Source organism: Cydia fagiglandana, chromosome 11 (genome assembly GCF_963556715.1).
Source record: "Cydia fagiglandana chromosome 11, ilCydFagi1.1, whole genome shotgun sequence".
Lineage (NCBI taxonomy): Eukaryota > Metazoa > Arthropoda > Insecta > Lepidoptera > Tortricidae > Cydia > Cydia fagiglandana.
The window spans coordinates 20312935-20331479 of record NC_085942.1 but is presented as its reverse complement, the minus strand read 5'-3'; positions in this window follow the sequence as shown (position 1 = coordinate 20331479).

The window sequence follows — 18545 nt, the reverse complement described above, 5'->3', positions numbered from 1 at the left end:
TGTTTTGGTTGACCCTGTATCTACATGTTAGCTTGACTGGTGACTGAATAGAGTTAGACCAAGAAAATTCTGCAATGATTTTGATACGCAGTGCAACTAGTGCAAATGTTATTGATACGTCATAATTTCATAGAAGGTTTGACGTTTAAAATAACACTTGCACTGCGTGTGTTATCAAAATCGTTGCAGAATTATCTTGGTCTTAGTAATTTTCTTAAAAAAACTGCTTAAGTAACATCAATTTCAAGGACATTCGTTGTTGACAGCCCCATAATATGTGTATAAAAACGGTTTTATGACATTTTTCAACGATTTTATCAAGTCTACAAAAGTTTCGGTTTCGGTTTCGGTTTCGGCCGAAACTAGAGCCAAAGCCGAACATTCGGTTTCGGTTTCGGTTTCGGCAAAAAAACATGTTTCGGTCGGACACTAGTAAATACTACTAGTTTTCTAGGGATATTAAAATTTACAAGAATGGCATACGGAGCGTCCCTATCTATGCTGTCATAGGCCTTAGTGAAGTCCAAAAACAAAGAGTGAACGCTTTGGGCGTACTCCCACTTCTTCTTCATAATCTCTTTGAGCAAGAAAATCTGGTCCGTCGTGCTGCGGTTTCTGCGGAAACCACTTTGGTAATCCCCAAGGATTCTTTCAAAATATGGTTCCAGCCTCTTGAGCAGTACGTTGGACAAAACTTTGTACGCTGTAGTGAGTAACTCGATAGTTTGAGCATCTCTTTTTCGAGCCTTTTTTGTGGACTGGACAGATGACACTGACGGTAAATCGGACTGATCGGATGAGGGGATCGCATCTAAACTAGTGTCCGACCGAAACATGTTTTTTTGCCGAAACCGAAACCGAAACCGAATGTTCGGCTTTGGCTCTAGTTTCGGCCGAAACCGAAACCGAAACCGAAACTTTTGTAGACTTGATAAAATCGTTGAAAAATGTCATAAAACCGTTTTTACACACATATTATGGGGCTGTCAACAACGAATGTCCTTGAAATTGATGTTACTTAAGCAGTTTTTTTAAGAAAATTACTAAGACCAAGATAATTCTGCAACGATTTTGATAACACACGCAGTGCAAGTGTTATTTTAAACGTCAAACCTTCTATGAAATTATGACGTATCAATAACATTTGCACTAGTTGCACTGCGTATCAAAATCATTGCAGAATTTTCTTGGTCTAACTCTATTCAGTCACCAGTCAAGCTAACATGTAGATACAGGGTCAACCAAAACACCAACCAAAAACGCGAGCGCAGCGAGCGCGAAATATTTTTCGTTCGACGTTCGACGTTCGACGAAGCAAAAGTTTTTCGGAACTTATTTACCTACGAAATATCATTTGCAGAGATCGGATAGGGTGAGCTGTTGACCTTATAATTTGACATGTCTTACGTCATATTATAAGGCAAATAGCTCACCCTATCCGACCTCTGATCATTTGATATTTACTATTTGCTTTTCGGTGAAGGAAAAACATCGAGAGGAAGCCGGACTAGTCCCGATAAGGCCTAGTTAACACTCTGGGTTTGAAGGTCAGTCTGATGGCAGTCGCTTTCGTAAAAACTAGTGCCTACACCAATTTTTGGGATTAGTTGTCCATTGGACCCCAGGCTCCCATTCCCATTGCCAGGGCACGGCAAAAATTCCGGGATTACGCGAGGAAGATGATGAGTTTTCTTATTATTCTCTTGCCCAGGGCCCAGCAACATGCGACAGTGTTATCTCATTCACTCCGATACAATTAGACAGTGTGCGCGTTATAAGTATTGACAGCCTCTTAAGACTGCGTCGGCCGTCCCGTGGCGCCCTCATTAGTGGAATTGTGTTTTATAATAAACCAATTAATTTCTGTACCTATACATGAATCAGTATATGTAGATATTAATATTGTTGTCCTACTTATTCCCCAACTTTTGGTCTTTGTCCGAAGTACCATTTCGTAAGTTTCGGCCCGGCCGAAAGGTTCGGCCGTTTTTTGGCCGTAACCGAAACTACAGCCGAAACATGATTTTTTGGCCGAAACTGGCCGAAACCGAAACCGAAACCGAACCTTCGGTCGGACACTAATCTAAACTCTGTCACTTAAACTGGATCTTAATCTGTTACAAATGTAACCAGTCGAAGAAAACGTACTCATATACCATTGCTCTGTTGAACAAAGTATTGTTTTAGGAAAAAAAAAAAAAAATGTACATATATATATATATATATATATATATATATATATATATAATATATATATATATATATATATGTACAACATAATTTTGGCTTGTAGCCAATTCGCAATTAGACATAAATCGATATAACATAACATTTATAAATTTCCCGAAATTTCGATATTTTCCCGGGAATTTTGTCTCCAGTTCCGATACTGGCTGAAAGTGCCCGTTCCCGGGAATTCTCGAGAAAAATCAGTCTCGGGAATTCCCGGGAGCATGCCCTAATGGGGACGCAGAGGAGTACATCACTTTTCTGCACTAGAGCATAAACGTATCACTTTCTGCGCACCTTTTAGAACAACAACGACCCACTTTCAGAGCATGAGATATGAAAATAAATTTACGCATTTACCTGTGTTTAATGGAACCAGTGTGAAAGCCGCCGCATCTACTAATTTCATTGATCCATCTATCTCCTCTCACTCGGGATAAATCAGAATGAGTTATGGCGTAAACAGCGGCGGGTTCGTGGGTGATACTTAATTATCGCGTGTAACTTGCCACCTTGGTGACGTTGCGGACTAATTTGGTGACATTGCGGATAAATAGGTACCATCGCCCACACTGATAACTGTCCATCGGTGGACCTTATGCCTTTTGTAATAAGGTCCACCGATATACAGTTAAGAGTGTTTGCTGTTGGTACAGTCCAAAATGTATCTGCCATCCTGAAATAATTTTCCAAATAGAGGTACGAGTATATCTCTATCAGTGGCGGCGCGTCCATAAAAGTCGATTCCCACCGGCTTGCCTGTTTTTGGACGTTTAAGCAGAGTTGTAAAGAAAATATGTATGCCAAATTAGCTCCGGCTTGCCTATGAATATGTTTGACGCGCCGCCACTGAGAGATATATAGTTAGCGCTGTAAATGTTCTACATACTTATATTAGGTACATCTTTTTGTTAAGCTGTTAGAAAATTGTAGATAGTTTTGACTTATCAGACTATACGTTTAAAATTATTTAAAACCGGGACAGCGGGACACGTTTCGGACTATTAACGATAATTAACATAAGTGTGGTGGGTGGTTTGAAATAGTGATGTCTAGTTGTCTACCCCAAACTTTTTCATAGACCTTCGGGTAATTACACAAATCTATATTTTGACATTTTGCTGGGAAATCAGTCAACCTGCGTCGAAACGTATAGGATTTTAAGGTAACAAAATAAATTCGCAGAGATGCGAAAAATACTTTATAAAAAGTATTTAAATACAAAATACAAATACTTCCTTGATATTACTATTTCAAATGCAAAATACAAAATAGTTTTTGAATTTGTATTTAAATACAAAATGCGAAATAGGAATTTTCAAAATGCTTTTTAAAAATACAAATACTTTGCGATAAAAGGTACTCTGAATAGTGAATACCTAGTCTGAATTAAAAAGTATTACTCGGAATTTCTGAGTTGAAAAGACTCGTTATTGTTTGATTTCAATCCTCTTCTTCATCAATTAAATCTATAAAGTGCAAATTTCTAGTTGTTTTTAACCGGTAGGATGTATGGATGATGGTTTTTAACGGCCAACTTTTAAAGCATTAATTTGTAATGTTTTACAGCTTGTATAATGCCTCTCGTTAGTGTGATGAAAACGTCTCCTTTGTGTTTCACCAGGGCAGAAAAATTTGTCCTCCTCTCGTGCCTTGAAATCCTCGCAACACTCAAGATTCCACTTTTTTAACCATTCGCTACGCTTGTGGTCATGTGCGACGTTACTAAACAGATTCAACAGTTCCATGTTAAAAGAATGAGAGAGTTGTCAGGATTGTAACATCAGAAGAGATTGTAACTCCTACCTACCTACCTACCCACCTACCTACCTACTATAAAGTATTTTGTATTTTGAAAATAGAAAATAGGTCCCAAAAACTATTTCAAATAAAATACAAAATGGTTTTCTTCAAAAGGTATTTAAATACAAAATACTAAATAGGTATTTTGCATTTTGTATTTGCATTTTAAATACAAGTATTTGAAATAAGTCACATCTCTGTAAATTCGTGATAAACCCGGTTTTAAACGTGTTTTAATACTTATCAGACTACCACTTTTGATGCTGACTTTACGGAATATAAAATAATTTGAGACGACTGAGATAAGAATCCCGAGACATTAATTGATTACGAAGGATGAATGCTAAGGCGCATCAAAGCAATATCAATCAAATACTGTTTATTATGTATTTTTAGGTAGGTAATGATGGAAATTCTCTCAAAGTGCGTATTTGATTTGAGCATTGTTTGTAGATTAAAAACGTTAATAAATCCACTGACTGTCTGTGCGTACGTTAGGGGAGCCGGGGGCTTAATGTAACAGGGGTAAGTAGTAACGCTCAATTTTGACGGGGAATTAAAAACATTTTAACTCTTTTTTTTTGCTGTACGACTTTCTTATAACTCGAGGAATAACGTAAACACCGCAATTGCTCCGCCAGACATCGAAGCGAGTGGATGTGCATACGAGCTCTGTTCCGACCAGGTATTGATAAAAAATTACGGGGTAAGTTGTAACAACTCCAAGTTTTTCAAAGAGTGTGTGACGTAAAAAATGCGTAATAGTAGATTGTTAACCAAGGGTGGAAAGTGAACCATTTCACCCGAGATATTTTGGCGCTCGAACGAAGAGAAAGCGCCGATAGTTCGAGGGTCAGATGGTTACTTTTACCCGAGTTAAACACTCTACTTTTCATTTCGACTATGAGGAAAGTTAAACACGAGAAATGTAGGTTTATTATTGGTAAGTATAATTGTTTAGAACAAATTATTAACAGATATATAGGTAAAACGAATAACTATAAGTCACTCGAATCACTTGAAAATGTAAACGGCGCCAATTTCAGCCATGCGGAAGCTGATTTGAGAGCTTATAATACGGCATATATTGCTGTTAGCCGTTGCTCGAAGTAAAAATTTAAAAAAAAATTACTTTCCACCCTAGGGTGGGATATGAAATTTTCCACCAGTTATCAGCCTATGAAAGGTGAACTTTCCGAACAGGAGAGATGAAAAAATTTAAAATTATTTTGTAATCAGAATTAAGAATAAGAGAGATGTTTATTATTAGCACAAATAATAATAACTAATAACACATTGTTGCACCTGTGAACGGGTTCCAGCAGGCGTTCTACATGACATTAAAGCTCTCCAAGGGGCCTCTACGTGTTGGATCTGTGTCCCCACGCAAGCCTATCAAAAAACCGGGATTATAGGCCCGTGATATCGAAGGAGATACTAATAACACAAAACTAAAATTCAATTACATAAATATTTGTGCCAAAAGGTCCTCACTCAGCTTATTGTCACGTTGTGTATCCTAGGACACACAACGTGACGCTGATTTTCAGTGAAGCCTACTTAAAGACTAAAGCTAAAACTAAAACTATAAGGTGGCAGAACCAAAATAATAATTCAACAATGAATATAATAAAAAGGCAATTGATTTTATATATATCGATGTATCTACTTTTGTCGAGCGCGTATGTGTATGTGTGTGTGTGTGTGTGTGTGTGTGTGTGTGTGTGTGTGAATGAGTGTGATGTTTATTTGTTGGCACGGTTGCCTAAGTGCTACATTTTTTGTTTATTTAACAGAAAGTTCCGGAGTTTTACTTTAAAAGAGGCAACTGATAAACAATTTCGTACTGCACCTCTAGCACAACTGGCCGCGACAGACGCGAGAAGTGACAGATCGGCGCGACTTGGCGGCTTGTCGCGTGTTGGCAGCACAACTCACGCGCGAGAGCCGCGACAAACTCGCGATCAGGTGTCACTGTCAGAAAATGACAACGATTGCGACTTTGAACTAAAACCCGTAGCACAACTGCCTATTTTGAGACAAAATATTCTCTCGTCTTTATGTCAATCCGCGAGTCGAAGTCTACGCGACTTTATTACTTTAAATTGGAAACGAAACGGCCGTACTGTGGTCGCAGTGGTCGCTTGCCTGATGTGTGTTTTAATTTCTTACCTTACACATTCCAACTGTTCGTCCGAGGTTTTGCTCCGTGATCGTTAATGCTAGAATGCTGAAATTTGGCATGGATGTATAAATCAATCATGCCGACCAAGTGCTAAAATAAAAATACAGGAGAAGGGGCGTAAGGCAGGGAGACGTTATCTCTCCGAAACTGTTTACTGCCGTAATGGAAGACGCCTTCAAGCTCCTGGAATGGGAAGGACTTGGCATCAACATCAACGGCGAATACATCACTCACCTTCGGTTTGCCGACGATATCGTAGTCATGGCAAAGTCGATGGAGGAACTCAGCATGATGCTCGATGACCTCAACCGAGTTTCACAACGGGTGGGCTTGAAAATGAACATGGACAAGACGAAACTTATGTCAAATGCCAATGTTGTGCCCATCCCAGTCTCTGTTGGGAACTCGGTACTCGAAGTTGTTGACTCGTACATCTACCTAGGACAAGTAGTCCAATTGGGTAGGTCCAACTTCGAGAAAGAGGTCAACCGCCGAATCCAACTCGGTTGGGCAGCGTTCGGGAAACTACGTAATGTCTTTTCGTCTGACATACCTCAGTGCCTCAAGACGAAAGTCTTTAATCAATGTGTGTTACCAGTGATGACTTACGGCTCCGAAACGTGGTCTTTCACTATCGGCCTCATCTCAAAACTCAAAGTCGCTCAACGAGCTATGGAGAGGGCTATGCTCGGAGTTTCTCTACGTGATCGAATCAGAAATGAGGAGATCCGTAGACGAACTAAAGTCACCGACATAGCCCACCGGATTAGCAAGCTGAAGTGGCAATGGGCAGGCCACATTGCACGCAGAGAAGATGGCCGATGGGGTCGAAAAGTGCTCGAGTGGAGACCACGGACTAGCAAGCGCAGCGTAGGACGTCCACCCACAAGATGGACAGACGATCTTGTTAAGGTCGCCGGAAGACGCTGGATGCGGGTCGCTTCCAACCGGCACGTATGGAGGTCCAAGGGGGAGGCCTATGTTCAGCAGTGGACGTCTTATGGCTGAGATGATGATGATGATGATGATTTTGAGCCGGACATGATCCTGTTATAGCCACGTATTACATCATTCTGTTACAGTACGATGATGCGGGCACAGGCCACATGTAGGTATTTTTTGTTGAAGTCGAGGAAGGTTCCAAACGGTACCTAAATAGTAAGAGATTGTTGAAATTAGACATCTAACCGTGATCCTAAATATTACTACTAAGACTAAGGCATACTTAATAAGTTGAACATTTGTACCTACCCACCTCATCGGCTTCGTTTATGTACAAGCAAGTGGGCTCCGTTGTTAGGTTGATGAAAGTTTTGTATAAGGAAGTCTTAGGATTACTTTTATAAACTTACGAACATGAATTGAAATTTAAAAATCCTACATATGTAGCTATTTACTTAATTGAGTACCTACAAGCTAGCTGTTTGAAATTAAAGTTATAAACATGATGGGTGTGTTGTGGTACTTGTAGGTATCACCGTGTATAATCATCGATATAAGAGTGCGTAAAGCGCATTTAGTGATTGTTCCACACTTCCTTATTCCTTAGGGCAATAAGTAATTATACAAATTATATTATTACATAATATATGAATCTTGTTTTTAAGTTATAATTATCATGAGTTTAGTTAAAAAAGTACAAGCAAACCACCCGCGAGAGCGAGTCGCGTTATAAAGTCGCGTAGACTTCGACTCGCGGATTGACATAAAGACGAGAGAATATTTTGTCTCTAAATAGGCAGTTGTCCTACGGATTTTAGTTCAAAGTCGCGATCGTTGTCATTTTCTGACAGTGACACCTGATCGCGAGTTTGTCGCGGCTCTCGCGCGTGAGTTGTGCTGCCAACACGCGACAAGCCGCCAAGTCGCGCCGATCTGTCACTTCTCGCGCCTGTCGCGGCCAGTTGTGCTAGAGGTGCTGTTGACTATGCTGGATAAATCATCGTTAAGTTTATTTACAGCTATGCTTGTGTCACTCGCTTTGAAAGATGTATATAATTGAGTGTCATCCGCGTATATGTGATACTTACAATTTTGTATATTACTAATTACATCTGCACTATACAGACTAAATAGGATAGGTCCTAGAATTGAACCCTGTGGAACACCTCTAGTGACCGGTAATGTGCTTGAGAGTAACTCAGAGCCACCCTCATGACAAATTTTGACATACTGCGTACGATTACTAAGGTACCTAACTATGAAACCATTTTAGAGCCAATGTGTCAAAACCATAGAAGGCTAATTTAGATAAAAGTAGAGTCGTGTCAATCGTGTCAAATGCGCGAGAGAAGTCAAGTAACACCAGTATTGTTGCCTCACCAGCGTCTTGTGCAGCTAAGACATCATCTACCACATCTTTGAGCGCAGTGGTAGTGCTGCGGAGCTTCCTAAAACCGGACTGTTTTTTCGGCAGGATATTATTTGCCTCAAGGAACGCCGACATTTGAACGTAGACAATTTTTTCTAATACTTTTAATAAAACTGGTAGTATGCTAATTGGGCGAAGTTCTTTGAATTCATTAGGGTTCGGGGTTTTTGGGATGGGTTTGACAACCGCTACTTTCCACTCGTCAGGAAATATTCCAGTCTCTAGAGATTTGTTGACTATGGCAGTTATTGTAGATAGTGTTGTTGGTAGAGTCGTTGATATCATATTTATGTTGAGTCCGTCGTTGCCCTGTGCATTGGTGCCAATTTTTTTAATTATATTAAATATTGTTAATACATTGACGGGCTCTAATTTAAAAATATTATTGCCAAATTTGTGAAATTCAAAGTATGTCAGATTCGATATGCTAATGCCATGAGTGAATTTTAGGGAGCTTCAAAAAGTGTTCATTTATTTTGTCAGCATTACAAAGAGATTTAGGTAATTGATAATCAGTTTTCTTAAAGTTAGCCACGTTTTGTTTAATGTTCTTCCATAGTGCTTAGATTACAAACCCTCATACTCAGAATGATAAAATTATACATATTTTAGACAATACAGGCCTTTTCCGAAAAACTGTTACAACAATCCCCCTTTCTCCCCTATATGTAGGTATAAAAATAATTAGGAACATCAATGATGAATTTGGCAAAATCGTTCTGCCTCCCTTATTTATCCGGGATGACTATCTCTTTTCTCCGTCTAGCAGTAAATATATACCTACATGTTGATCAGGAGCCCGATCCTGATTTTTATAGTTCTTAAACTATTATGGATATGATCTGTCAGCTATCAACTGTGACATTTCCGCTCCAAAAACACCTATAAGTAACAGTCTTTAGATCAAGAAATTAAAAAGGGGTCATGAAGTCAACGGCAAAAATCGAAGTTGCGTTATCTGCCTCTCTGTCTCTGGAATATGCGAGAGTGATAGGGAAGCAGATAACGAAATTTCGATTTTCGCGGTAGGCCCGGTAGGTTTTATAAGTGCACTAGCGGTTCTAGTTTACGACGGAACATAGCGACCGGCTCTCATTCTGCCTCAACACGCATAACAGTAGACAACTAGTTCAAAATTAAACTTTGTTTGCTTAAGAATACGGTAGATAATTAAATGAGTATCCTATGGCTGTTACGGCTGTTATGCCTGCAGCCCCGGCACTGCATGATTGTGCTGGCATCTGTTGCACTGTACCAAGAGCCTTGTCTCCGCGAGAGCTGTGAGTGTGTGCTAACGACAGCTGTAGTTTATTGTTTTTCAAGTAAATGACCTAGATAGGTAAGTACCTAAGTACCTACTTTATTTAACTAGCTGGTTATCTGATACAACCTAAATTATTCTACATTTAAACACATAATATGTAGGTACATTTTACGTTGTGGTATTAGAGCACTTTTGATGCTGATTGCACTAGTTACAGGGAGATGTTTAATGTTTAACCCTTAAAGTGACATTCCATTTCCAACTGCAGCTGCAATACTGTTCATTTTACTATGGAAACGCGTCGCTGTCATTGTCAATTTCCATAGTAAAATGAACAGTATTGCAGCTGCAGTTGGAAATGGAATGTCACTCTTACTTAGGTACATGTACATGTTAGGTTGTTTTACATACAACAACAACTTTAGCTATGGGATAGCCCCTAAAATTAAAAATAAATACCTGACCATCCAAAATATGTCATGCCATATTAGTAAAAGCATTTTAAATATGACCTACTTGCATACAGAGATCACGTTAATATCAACCTGCATGTTTGAATCAACCACTTGTGTATTGTGTTTGAAATATTCTCAGAGTCGCCAAGTCCTAAATAAGTAAAGTAAGCTTCTCTCATCCAACAGATTTGTCGTAGTTAACCCTCGCATGCCCTCGCCTACAGCCTACGGGTATTCTACTTTGTAGGTCTACTCCGCGTCAGACAGAAACTTATTTATGACACTTGTGTAACTACAAATCTTGCCCTTAAACAGTATTTATCTCTACATAATGTAGTTGTAGACTCATATTTTTTAGAAGACTTGGAGAATTTTTTGTAGCTGTATTAAATTCGAGGTAAAGACCTACCTAAGCAAGAAATATTGGATTAGGCTAATCTTTAGCTCGATTCAGATTCACAAATTGTTACGGTTTTGATACGACAATGACTATCGTCTTGAAGCGCTGGTGGCCTAGCAGTAAAAGCGGGCGACTTTCAATCCGGAGGTTGCGGGATCGAACCCCGGCTCGTACCAATGAGTTTTTCAGAATTTATTATGTACGACATATCATTTGATAAATATTTACTAGTCGCTTTTCCGTGATAAGATAAAGATAAAAAAATAGCTTATTCAAACAGGCATATTACAATGCGCTTATGAACGTCAAATAAACAAACCGGCTCCAACCAGATTTCTCAATTGGAGCAGGGTATCCCAATATGGAACCGGCAACAAACTCGGCGGGACACATCTTTTCAAAACATTATTACATCTTATAATTAACATGCATTACGGGTAATTAAGAAAAATACAATTTAAATTACGTGAACGAAAACATCGCGAGGAATCCGGACTAATCCCAATAAGGCCTAGTTTACCCTCTGGGCTGGAAGGTCAGATGGCACTCGCTTTCATAAAAACTAGCGCCTACGCCAATTTTCGGGATTAGTTACCAAGCGGACCCCAGGCTCCCGTGAGCCGTAGCCAAATGCCGGGATAACGCGAGAAAGATGATGATTGACTATCGTCTTGGTGGTTGGCGCACCTGACGCACATCTCACTCATCAATCAACCAATCAGTGAGAGCTATCTTTAAGGTTGTATCAAAAAAATATAAAACCGTAACAAGTTTTTAATCTGAATAGGGCTAAACATTAGTCGAATCCAATATTTCCAATGCCTAAACAAAAAAATGTACACGAGTCACGTGACTATGTATTTGCATACCTACCTACCCTTTTTTTGGGCATTTTCACTTAAAATCTTACACACCATTTACTTCTTTTGAATAACCATAAAAGGAAAAAAAAATATCCGAATAAAATGACAGCATTGTGACGCATTTTCACACAAGTACATCTTGAAATTTTGTATATGGACCGTCACTGGCACTCACAATTTGTATGAAAAACTGGGAACCTTTTTCTTTGTTTTAATCCATGGTCCGCGTGATTCGAAATAACCCAAAAGTTGTCAGTTATTTCAAAACATTAAATCGTACACTTTCTTTTGAAAGCCGCCTTGTGTATTTTATTAGTAGGCATTTAATTTTATGAACGATTGTCATCTACGCTAGGCCCCCAGGTTGAGTTTCCAACAATAACCCCGTCTCCTGCCATATCTCCGCCTCTCGTAGTGCGCCGTAAAACCAAATTACTCGGGACAGATTTGGAGCCCCCCGGGCCCCGCTATTCAAGGTTATTTACATGTAAGGTTACTCGTACATATACCAGGCGTCGAGATTTTTTGCGAATAGTGAATTTCAAGATTGCAACCAGAATGTTTTATTTTTATGATATCTTCGAAAATGTCAACGCTTTCTTCGGATTCTGATTGTTGTGCTTGTGCTTTCTAGGTATGTCATGCGACTCATGCGTCACTCTAGCACTAGCATTTACATAACTGTTAGAACGTTACGGCCACGGTAACAGACGACCAAAAAGCGACTCTACTCTATCGTGAACCCTACTATTTAGGGCGTAATTATTAGTAGATTAATATTATAAAAATAAATTAAGGGCGTAGCAACACATTACTAATAAGTAGGTACGAGAGAAATCATGAACATATAGGTAGGTACTCGTAAAATGGTGAAAATTTGATGTTTATAAGTAAAACTAGCTGACGATTATCTCGCGGTAGTCGTAATTTTATCCATTGGTTTATGTTTGCATTAATTTGACACTGTTTTTTATCATGATAATAAAATGAAACTCGATAAGTATTAAAAGGAAAAAAATAGGAATTGCGTTATCATCATCATCATCATCATCAGCCTACTCTCGTCCACTGCTGGACATAGGCCTCTCCTATTGCACGCCATTGAGCACGATTTGCGGCAACTCTGATCCAGCTCTTGCCAGCCGCCTTGCGAAGGTCATCGCTCCATCTAGTCTGAGGGCGTCCTACGCTACGCTTTCCGATGCGCGGTCTCCACTCGAGAACTCGTCTACCCCAACGGTTATCGGTTCTACGGCTAATATGACCGGCCCACTGCCACTTCAGCTTGCTAATCCGGTGGGCTATGTCGACGACTTTAGTTCTCTGACGGATGACTTCATTTCGAATACGATCCCTCAGAGAGACTCCGAGCATAGCCCTTTCCATAGCTCGCTGAGCGACTTTGAATTTATGAACCAGTCCTACCATGAGTGTCCACGTTTCGGCTCCGTATGTCATCACGGGCAGGACGCACTGATTGAAGACTTTTGTCTTCAGACTCTGTGGGATTGACGACGTGAAGACTCGACGCAGCTTCCCATATGCTGCCCAGCCCAGCTGTATCCTTCTATTCGACTCTTTCTCGAAGTTGTTCCGTCCTAACTGCAGTATTTGCCCGAGGTAGACGTATTCCTGAACAACCTCGAGAACAGCCCCTTGTACTGCAATAGGTCCCGGAGCAACACGTTCGTTGAACATAACTTTCGTTTTGTCCAAATTCATCCGGAGACCTATGCGTTGAGAAGAATCAACTAGACCGGTCAGCATATGCTCTAAATCCTGCAACGTCTCAGCCATTATAACGATGTCGTCGGCAAATCGCAAGTGTGAGATGTATTCGCCATTAATGTTAATACCATGTTCCTTCCAGTCGAGCGTTTTAAACATATCCTCCAAAGCATTTGTGAACAATTTGGGGGATATCACATCCCCTTGTCTCACACCACGATGCATGGGGATAGGCTTAGTCTGCTGGTTTTGGACTTGGACGGCCATGGTAGCTGCGTTGTACAGACATCTCAACACTTGGATATATCGCCAGTCGACTTGGCATCGCTGCAGGGAATCCAGAACAGCCCAGATTTCAATGGAGTCAAAGGCTTTCTCATAGTCCACAAATGCTAAGCACAGGGGCCGATTATACTCTTCAGTCTTCTGTATGATCTGTCGCACTGTGAAGATGTGGTCTATGGTGCCGTATCCTCCTCGAAATCCGGCCTGCTCCGGTGGCTGAAATTCGTCGAGTCTTCGTGCTAGGCGGTTCGTGATGACCCTCGAAAACAGCTTGTAGATGTGGCTTAGGAGCGAAATAGGTCGGTAGTTCTTCAATAGGGACTTATTTCCCTTTTTGAAGAACAGCACGACAACACTCCTACTCCACACCTCTGGAGTTCTCCCATCGAAGAGAACGGCGTTAAAGATGTTCTGGAGCTCCTTCAGTGCAGGTTTGCCTCCCGCTTTCAGAAGCTCAGTTGTGACGCCGTCCTCGCCTGGGGCTCTTCCATTTTTAAGCTGTCTGAGGGCCATCTCGATTTCGTCAGTGCTGATTTCTGGCAAGTCTTCGGTAAAGTGGCGGATTAATGTGGCTCTCGAATCCTCATTTTCGGAATCTGGTTGAGATGCATGCGAAGCGTATAGCTGGCCATAGAAGGATTCGATTTCAGAGAGAATCCCCGACCGGGACGATATAACAGCCCCACCGGTTGTGGTCAGCTTCGTCAGGTGGCTTCTTCCAAGGGACTGGACAAAAACTTTTGACCCCCGATTCTGCTCAATCGCTTGCTCAATGAGGCGTGTATTGGCGCACCGGAGGTCACGTCGTACTAGTTTGCCAATCCTCTTGTTTAGAGCCCGTCGCTGTGACGAAGTGGCAGGTGGGTCTTCCCGTCGTACCTTCATAAGCCTGAGGGTTTCCTCCGAAAGCTTCGACCTCCCGGCTTTACGCTGTACTTCGCAAAATCTCGTACCTTCATCCCTGAGGATTCCAACCACATTTTTGAGGGTCTGGTTTATATCAACGGCATTTGTGCTTTCCACGGCAGCGAATCGGTTCTCCAGGTTTGACTGGAATGCTTCAGATCCTACCATGGTTTGGAGCAGGCTAGGAATTGCGTTAAGATATTAGAAATTGGTTTAGAATACCTAATTCTGCGCAAATAACATATTTCTATGTCGTTCGCGTGGGCGAACCCTAGCAAGGGAAAAATTGGGGATTTCGGGCTATGCATAATATTAGTGAACGGGTGCTATTGGACTATCCTTGAAAGTAACACGCGTACGTGGAAAAGGTCAGCCGGCCTAGCACAGGAGCGCCGCGACAGTATCTCGCCCGCGAGATAAACGACTTGTCCCTCTCAAATTAATATAGTTAGGTTGGTACTTGGTTAACTTTTGTAGCAACACTCTTCACCACGGTAACATTAGATAACTTACCTTGACATACTGTTTAGAAAAAGGATAGTCGATTTCGCTATCTTTTATTTCGTCGGGTAGCTACAGAAATCTCTGTTTTGACATTTTGCTGTGACATCAGTTATCCGCAACCACGGCCAGTGAAACCCGCGCCGAAACGTGATATAAAGGTAAACAAATTAAATTCGTAATAGACCCCTATTCATGTTTTGATATGTACCTGTTATAGCGGCGCTTCTGTGCTAAGCCTGAAAAAAAAGAAGATATCGTCGTACAAAATTATAGCCTATTACGAGTATATTTGTAATATATTCGCGGCTCATAACGTCCGTATGCATACATGATGGCCACGGGACCATTAACTTCCGTTTAGGGGTTTAACTAGGGATGTGCCAACAATATCATCGCTTGATCACATGCACGAGATACTCGCTGTACCTAGATTTAGTTTGCCCTCCATAGGTTGAAAGATCAGATCGAGTTCAATATTTACATCAAATTTATTATGTACTTTAATTAGTACTTTATTACTTTGTCACTCGTAAAGGATTACTCACGCTAGACCGGGCCGTGCCCGGGCCGGGGTGTCCGACATGTCATATTCTATGATGGCTGATTGATGATCACGTGGTGCTTTCCATAAAAAAACGGTGTGCCTGAAGCTCCGGCCCAGCCCCGGCCCGGTCTAGCGTGAGTCATCCTTAAAATCCTTTCGGGCACATCTGGGGAATATCCCTGTAACGTACTGGGAACACCCAGTTAAAGCCCATCCCTAGGTTTAACGAGGCATCCAAACCGTGATCTTTATCTGCCCCGCCCGTGACTTTGCCCGCGTCAGATTAACTCGAGCCCTAGCTCTGGTCGCTCACCACTTAAGCCGTGATACTTAAGCCTTGCTAAGCGAGCACTTGCTTTTGTGATGGATGAAAAGAAATGTTTTAAAATAACGAGTTCTTTTTACAATAAAAATAACGATGCCATTATACTTTTTGAATATCAGTTAGAGACAGAGAAAAATAAATTATTTCTCTCTAAACTCTTTCTTGTCTTGCTAAAAATCGTAATTTGACCTAGTGACCTAGTATTCATGACGCTGAAATATTTTTTATTCAAGACTTTGTAAATTCAAATGCCATTCAGAGTTACCTTAGTCCGACTCTAAGTAGGTACTTACCTCAAAGGAACTTTGATTTATATAAAGTTTAGGATTTTTAATATACCTACCATCATGCAGCGATTTCATGTGCACGCGCTCAAAAACGGCAGTTAACTCTATCCAATTTATATTTAGTTTATATTTAAGTTTAGTTTTTAACTAGTATTATGTCTCTTTACATTCTCAGTGACACTTTGAAGTACATTAAAACATGTAAACACATTGAACTAAACCAAAGCAAAAAAGAGAACATTTCTGCTTTGCTGCGAAAATCTTTTGAAACAGGTACTTACCTACTTCCATATTATATTTGTTTACTTAACTAGGTACACACAGTTTAGAGATTCTCAAACGAATAGCATAAAATTATGCAAATTTGATGGCGAAGTATGCTTTTGCTAAGCAGCCCATGCCGTGTACACTTGTACAGTCACCTGCAATAATTAATGTTACTTTTCGAAGGCCCCAAAAATATGTGACACACAGAATGTACCTACATATATTATACTTAGGTACCTACTCATTTTTTTATGTTAGTAAAATGGCACTAACTTTTACAGTTTTACGGGTAGTGGGATCCGCTACCTTTGACGCGTAAAAATAAATAAATAAAATAAAAAGCCTTTATTAATTTTCTACGATATTACAGACTATTACAGTGTGTTGTAAATATTTAAAAAAATCCTTAAGTTTTGTTCGTAAAAACCCCTCTTTGGGTGAAGGCCTCCTCCAGTTTTCGTCAAGTTTTTCTATCCTTGATGCCAGCTGTAGCCAATATTTCATCGGTCCACCTTTCTTTGGGCTTTCCCGTTTTCCTGGTCCCGGTGGGACCACGCCATAGCGTGGTTATTTTGCCCATGTTTCCTTGTGTGAGCGTGCTACGTGACGCGTAATGAACATCTAAATATTTACTGTCACTGTACTATCGGTTTTTTCTGATGTAAAGTTCTTTTTTCATAAAATAATGTAATTCGCATACCTTCGAGTATTATTGTGCATTTCGTGCAAGAGTTTATTGCAGCAACGGGGCTTAATTAACATTTCACAATTTAATGAATAAATTAACTATCTCGAGCTTTTCCTCGCGGGTTGCAGGTATTCCTGAAACTTATAGAATTACCCAGGGACTCGTAAACTCGATTAACGGGGTAAAGTGCAGGAACTCTGAACAAAAACTGTGCATTCTAAGGTTCCGTAGACAAAATACTAAAAACGGAACCAGGAGTTATGTCATGTGCCATATATGTCCAATTGTCCATATGTGTGTATGTCACAGTCGATTTTTCGTAAACTATAAGATGGACTCATTTATTTTTGGTTTATCTACTATAAAAGTATAGGTAGGTACTATAAAAGTTGTAATATTACTTTGCAGCTTAATAAATACTTTCCACAAAACATTTCATGAGGTACATGACCGCCCGGGCTGGCCCTAGGATTACTAGATGACCAGCATGTGGAGGTCACATGTCCCTTGCCCTTGTAAGAATAAATGAGATCATATTGCTATCACGTTTTACATTTCTGAATAAGCCTCCAGTTGACTGTAATAAGTCACAGGATAAGTTCACACGAGTTTTGACGTGAAGTACGTAAAGTTCAAAAGGTAACACGGGCCGCCTACGCCCTGTCTGTCTCACTAAAAATATGCGTCATTTGTCCTGACTCGCCTGAATCTCGTAAAGTGTTTGGATTATTTATTGCCCACCGTTATAATTCAGGCAATATGGACTCGGCGACCTCGGCGTGAGCTAGCAAGGTGGAAACTAGTTTTTTATGACGTTTTAGTAGACAAAAATGAGCATACGAATCGCCCAACGAATGAACGGTAAGAAATTTCACTCTCGCCCAATGGACAGATTGGACAGGGACACTGCAACACCAGAGGAGTTGCAAGTGCGTTGCCGGTCTTTAACATGGGACAGCGCCGGAACTACTTACCGCAAGCGACAGCTCATTCCACAGTTAAGCTACCTATTTCAAAAGTTCAGTTTACGAGTATGTGGTGTAACTCAGTCTCGAAATTGAACTTAAAATGCTTGCAACTTTCAAAACAAGGTTTAGGCAAGGTACTTATATCATATTTCAATGACAACTATTTTTAAGTATTTAGATTGACTCTCTTCGCACTTCGTCTTAAGTTTGCAGCGACTTTGCAGTTGGCAGTAACTATGCATGCATCCATCCGTCCCATAGAAGCGCCATACTTTACCCGATGTACGAGTACCCAGTACTTAGCATGGAAACTTGTATTAACAATGGACAAAATTTAAAAAGGACAAGACGTGAGTAGTTGACATCTTGCATCGAGTAGCTGAATGCGGTAGGGGGTCGAAACACCCTATACAAAGTATTATTAGAGTTATACTAATTGCCGCAGCGAAGGTGTTAGGTATTAGTTACTGCCT